At 44.6% G+C, this 5,485-nt stretch overlaps 1 pseudogene; it reads left to right on the plus strand.

Annotated features, from left to right (window-relative positions):
* The first annotated feature begins 216 nt into the window (after positions 1-216).
* On the plus strand, positions 217-1,382 carry LOC123134573 (uncharacterized; annotated as a pseudogene).
* Positions 1,383-5,485: the final 4,103 nt, after the last annotated feature.

The following is a 5,485-nucleotide window of genomic DNA, read 5'->3' on the forward strand; positions in this document are numbered from 1 at the left end:
GTGACGCCAATCCTATGATTTACAGTAAATGGTTTTCTAAAGAAAATACCGTTAAATTCCTTCAATCTAGGGAGGGTGACACTACAAACCGTGGGTTTGCACCGAGTGGAGTGGTACGTACGTGTACAATGTTACATGTGGCAGCGAGGGGTGGTCACCATCTCTGTCTCTTGCGACCTCCTCCATGGCTCCATTCTGCAGCGGCATCTCAGTCTCCCTTCCCATACATATACGCCCGTCTCGTCTCTTTCCTAGCTCTCATCCCATTTGCAACTTCGCTCCTCATAGGCCACTGACCACCTTCTTTTACCCTCTGATGTCTGATCCAGCGGCACCATCACTGCCCGGCCATCTGCACTAGCCTTAGCAGTTTAGCTCCAAGAAAGTAGCTAGGTTTCCCCTAGGCTGTATCCGTAGCTCTGGCCACTCTGATCGAAGAACCTACACACAAGGCAAGCTGCAAGCTAGCTTCCTCTTCCACCTCTGCCTCTGCCTCACCCCAGGCTCGAAGCTTCTCTTCTCTTTAGCCTCACTCTCACCGTCGCCGGCACATAATCTGTGGCTGTAACGACCGAGATGGTCGGATGGCCATGAGCTCATCTCCTCTTCGGGCGTTCCTGGCGGCCATGCTTCTCAGCTTCCTCCTCGGAGCTGCGACGACGTTCAGCCGCCCCCCGCCGCCGATGCTCTCCGCTTTTCAGGTACGCACAGCGTCACCGTCTCCGACTTGTAGCTCCATTAATTTACGTGGCTCTAACTAACTAAACCGCACTGACGGTGATGTTCATGCGCAGAACTTGGCGGAGGACAAGTCGCGGCTGGGGTCGACGCCGCCGAGCTGCCACAACCGGTGCAACGCGTGCAACCCCTGCAAGCCGGTGCAGGTGACCACGACGCTCCCGATGGGGTCTGGCGGCCCATCCACGGCGTCCCGCGGCTCCTCTGCCGCCGTCGACGAGGCCGCGGCCAACGTGCAGTACTCCAACTACAAGCCGCTGGGGTGGAAGTGCCGCTGCGCCGGCCGCCTCTACAACCCCTAGATCGTCGACTAGATAAGCCGCTGATTACCACAACACTCCTCGACGGCGGCACGTACCCTAGAGGCTCCGGCCGGGCGGGCGGCCGGTCGAGACTCGAGAGCTACGGTCCCGGTCTTGTTTTGGTTAGTTCATTTGGTCCCATAAATTCCTTGGCATCTCGTGTACCGTCCTGGTCCTGCACCGCAGGCTTGCATTGTCTTGTGTTCTTTCTTGCTACGCTGGTTCCAACATTTTACGGTGTACGCATGTACTACTACTAAGAGTGATCGTGATCGATGGAGCGAGCGGTAAATTGTGTATTGTAGCGATGTAATAGTAATAACAGTACTGGTGCTGTGGTGATGGCGGGTTAAAAGCCAGGCAAGCCTGCATGGCTGCACGTGACTCTCCTCTGACTTGAATCTGAAATCCCGAGTGGATCCAGTCCAAGCAGCTGCGCTTGCCCCAGCAATTAGCGCCACTGACCGGGGTCTCCGACACGTTTTCCAGGAGCGGCTGAGCGGTGGCCCCCGGCCCCGTCATCGAAGTAATTGCGCTTGTGTGCGTACGTGAAAACTCTCGGTGTAAGACGTGGGTCCGAGGCGAATGGAGGCTAGCGCGATTTTTTAGCCTGATCATCATTATCCTCGGCACGGCTCTGGTGGATCGCCATGTGTTAATTTATGGTGGTGTCTCCCTCGCCCTGGGGCTCGGCTCGTATGGGTGTAGTGGTGTGTGTGGGGTTCGCCGCGCTTGGAACTAGCCGCTCGGACGTGGCTCTTGTCGCTTGTCGGGCCTCACTCCCTCGCTCTCTGTAGCGGCGTCCGGGCTTGGCAGATGCGCAGTGTGGGCACACCGCGCACGTACGGACACACCAGTAGCGACTAGCGACGATGCAGGAGTAGATTTTTCAAATTGAAGTGAGGCAGGGGTAGTTTTCGTCTGCAAACAAGTGTGTGTCAAGACTCAAGGCAGTGTTTGCGGGGTGCTGCTTGACGTTCTGAGTTTCTGAACACGACGTGGTTTCACCGAGGCACCATCTACAGCACATGTGAAGCTATCAACTCCACGTCGAGTCGTCCACCACGCTAGATATTCGCCGGTGACACGGCATTTCACGCCACTCGCAAAAAAAAAATGATATGGCAATTCAGTGTCAGGAACGTGACCTTTGGCAACGCCGGTGGCTTTAGTCCCACCTTGAATATGGAAGAAGGTTAGGACACTAATAGAAAAATAACTTTTAGTACCGATTCGTAAAGACCTTTAGTATCAGTTCTAGAAACCGGCACTAAAGGATGGGGATTAAAGGTCCCCTTTTAGTCCCGGTCAACACGAACCAGGACCAAAGGCCCACCACATGGCAAGAGGCACGTCGATTTTTTTTTTAAATTTCTTTTTGAAATAAAGAAAAAACAGCCTGACTACTGGGCCGGCACGGCCTGCATACGACTAGAAACCCAACCTCTAGTTGGGCTAGTATGCATGCTCGTACGGCCCAGTAGGCCCCACAGGATAGAAGACTTGCAATAGGCCCACAAAGGCCTGCTTAGAGAGGAGTTCGACACGGTAGCCGTGGCGGGGCTTATAAACCGGTGCGAGCTCCTCTCAACTAGCGAGGTGGGACTAAACATTGTGCACTGCGGGTGGCAGCGCACCACTTTTAGTACCGGTTAGTGGCTCTATAGGTCACAAATGAACCGGGACTAATGCATATCCGTTCGAATCGGGACTAATGATACCATTAGTGCCGGTTCATTTACAAACCGAGACTAATATGTCTCACGTAAAGTAGTTTTTCTGCTAGTGGGACCTCCTTATCAGGAAGAGTGCCACACTTCCTTCAAACCGGTCTTTTGGAATGTGATGGGCTCTATGCTTGTTGTGAAGTGTCCGATTCACATCGGAAACGACCAAACGTATGTCAATGGACCGGGGGCTGGGCCTGGGTAGCTAAAAGGCTACCCTAGCATAGCGTGCGAACAAGTCGGGGGCTCCTCCTAATTTTGGCAAGCTTTCTAGCCCGCTTTTGCGCACCTTTTTTCCCTCTTTCTACAACTTTAGCCAGCTTTTTTTCCAGCTTTTTATTCCTTTTTCTGTTCTTTTTCTTCTTTTCAGCTTTCCTATTCTTTTGTATACTTTTTTTTCAAATACAAAACCTTCTTTGCAAATTTAAGAACTTTTTCTCGAATGTGTGAACCTTTTTTTCTAAATTTCGTGGACTATTTTAAGTTTTTTGTGAACATTATCATTTTGTCAAACTATTTCAAATTACAAACTTTTCCAAGTCTTTCTTTTTTTCAATTCAATTTTTTTAAATTTTAATGAACTTTATTTTTAGTTGACGAACCTGTTTTTCCAAATTCATGAACTCTTTTCATTTTTGTGATTTTCTTCAAATTACGAACTTTTCTAGGTCTTTGAATTTATTCATATTTGTGAACTTTTCACCAATTCGTTCTGTTTATTCAAATTTCATGAACTTTGTTCAATTGACCAATTTTTTCAAATTTCCAAAAAATCATTAGCATGTTTTGAGCCCCGAAATATTTTAAAAATTCCAGAACATTTTCAAACTCAAGAACATTTTTCTTAGTTTTTTTTTCTTCAGATTTTCGAAAAATTCCTAAAAAGTCGCGAGTTGATAGATGGGCCGGCCCATAGGGCGTGCGTGAGCACCATTTAGTTTTTGGCTGTTGGAAGCGCCAAAGAGGAGGTTGACCCACGTAGCGAAGAGATGTCCGGCAAATGCCAAACAAGCGAGCTAAATGGGCTTTCCTTATTAGGAATTAGTTTTTCAAAGGCTCGGATATGGTTTTCTGACCATTAGGAAGTTTCTAGAAGGTTTTATTTTGGTTTTATGTTGTTTTTCTCTAACGTTAATTTTCCTTTTCACTTTTTATTTTTTCAGATGATGATGAAATTTCGAAAATTTGACAAAAAATTTAGAATGCTTGTGTTTCTAACAAACACTCAAAATATTGAAAAACTCTTCTTGTTTACCAAAGATGTTCTCAAATTTTCAAAAAATGATAAATATACGAATGAATGTTCCCTTTTAAATAAACATATTTTGTATTTTTTTAGGAAACAAAATAAAAAAACATACTGATAAAATGCTTGAAATAATAACAAGGAAGAGGTTGCTCCACAGTAGCTCATCGGAGAGTCTTGAACACCAATGGGTGGCCCATTTGCAACAAGTATGTGTGTAAAACCTCCTATTTGATGCAAAGAACATCATATAGGAGGTCCACTATGTGGCATGTCGTGATCGCTGCCAGTCCATTTAAACCTATTTGGCACATAGATGCTAGCTAACGACCAAGTGCGTACCCCCCCCCCCTCCCACGCGTGTTGCCGGTAAGTACAATTTCGGCCCGCCATTTACCTCTTTTTGGTTTTGGGAAGATTCTATAACCAAAAACATGTTTTCTTTTTATTTAGTTCTTTCTGCCTTTTGAATTTCGTTTTATATTTTACTTTTTGTTTTCATTTTCAATTTTATTTTATTTTTATTTATTTTTTGAAAATGTGAACATTTTGAAATCGTGAACATTTCTCCTATTCACGAAAATTTCCTACAGATTTATGAACATGTTTTTACAAATTTGCATACATTTTAAAGAAAAATAATTTCCTTTTGAAACTCATGAACATTTTTTGAATCGACTATTGTTTTTGAAATTGATGAACACGATTTGAAAGCCACAAACATATTTTTGTTTTGACAAACATATTTGAAATGCATGGACAAATTTCGAATCCGAAATTTTTTAATTGATGGAATGTTTTGTAATTCACTCATTTTTTTGAATATTGTGAACATTTTTTAAAAATATGAACATTTTTGGAATTTGCAAAAAAATAGTTTCGATTCATGAACATTGTTTTAATGTAAGAACACTTTTTCCAGATAAGGAAAAAACTCTATTTCCCGATTTTTAAAAGTCACAAACATTATTTGACTCACTGAGAACTTTATGATTTGTTGAACATTTTTTCTTCAAAAGTCACAGTTTTTTAAATGTGGAACTTTTTGAAATCTCAATTTTTTAAAGAAGAACAAAAATAAAAGGGCAAAGGTTAAAAAAAGAAGTAAAAATACAGTGCGCCGCGCACATGGGCTAGCCAAAAAGGGCACGCGGGGGTGGAGGATGTGTGCGCTGGATCGTTCGCCAACGCCTAGCCCCAAACAGAAGGTTCGTGTGTCCATGGCCTTAGATTCTCGAAATCACTAATTAAGGAGTATTCCTCGTGGAGATCAGTCCAACTACCCGGGTTGCGACAAGTGGCGCGCGCAACCTGAAAGTTTTCCCTTTTTTCGTATATCCGTTTATTCAAAATGTTTTATCTCTTAAACCGTGCGTCTAAATCTCGAACCGCTTTCGTCATTGGATTCCTCGCGTCGAGATCTTCAAACCTAGATCCCATATTGATAGGTTTTGATGAACTTTTTTTTCACG

This window comes from Triticum aestivum, chromosome 6B, assembly GCF_018294505.1.
Source record: "Triticum aestivum cultivar Chinese Spring chromosome 6B, IWGSC CS RefSeq v2.1, whole genome shotgun sequence".
NCBI lineage: Eukaryota > Viridiplantae > Streptophyta > Magnoliopsida > Poales > Poaceae > Triticum > Triticum aestivum.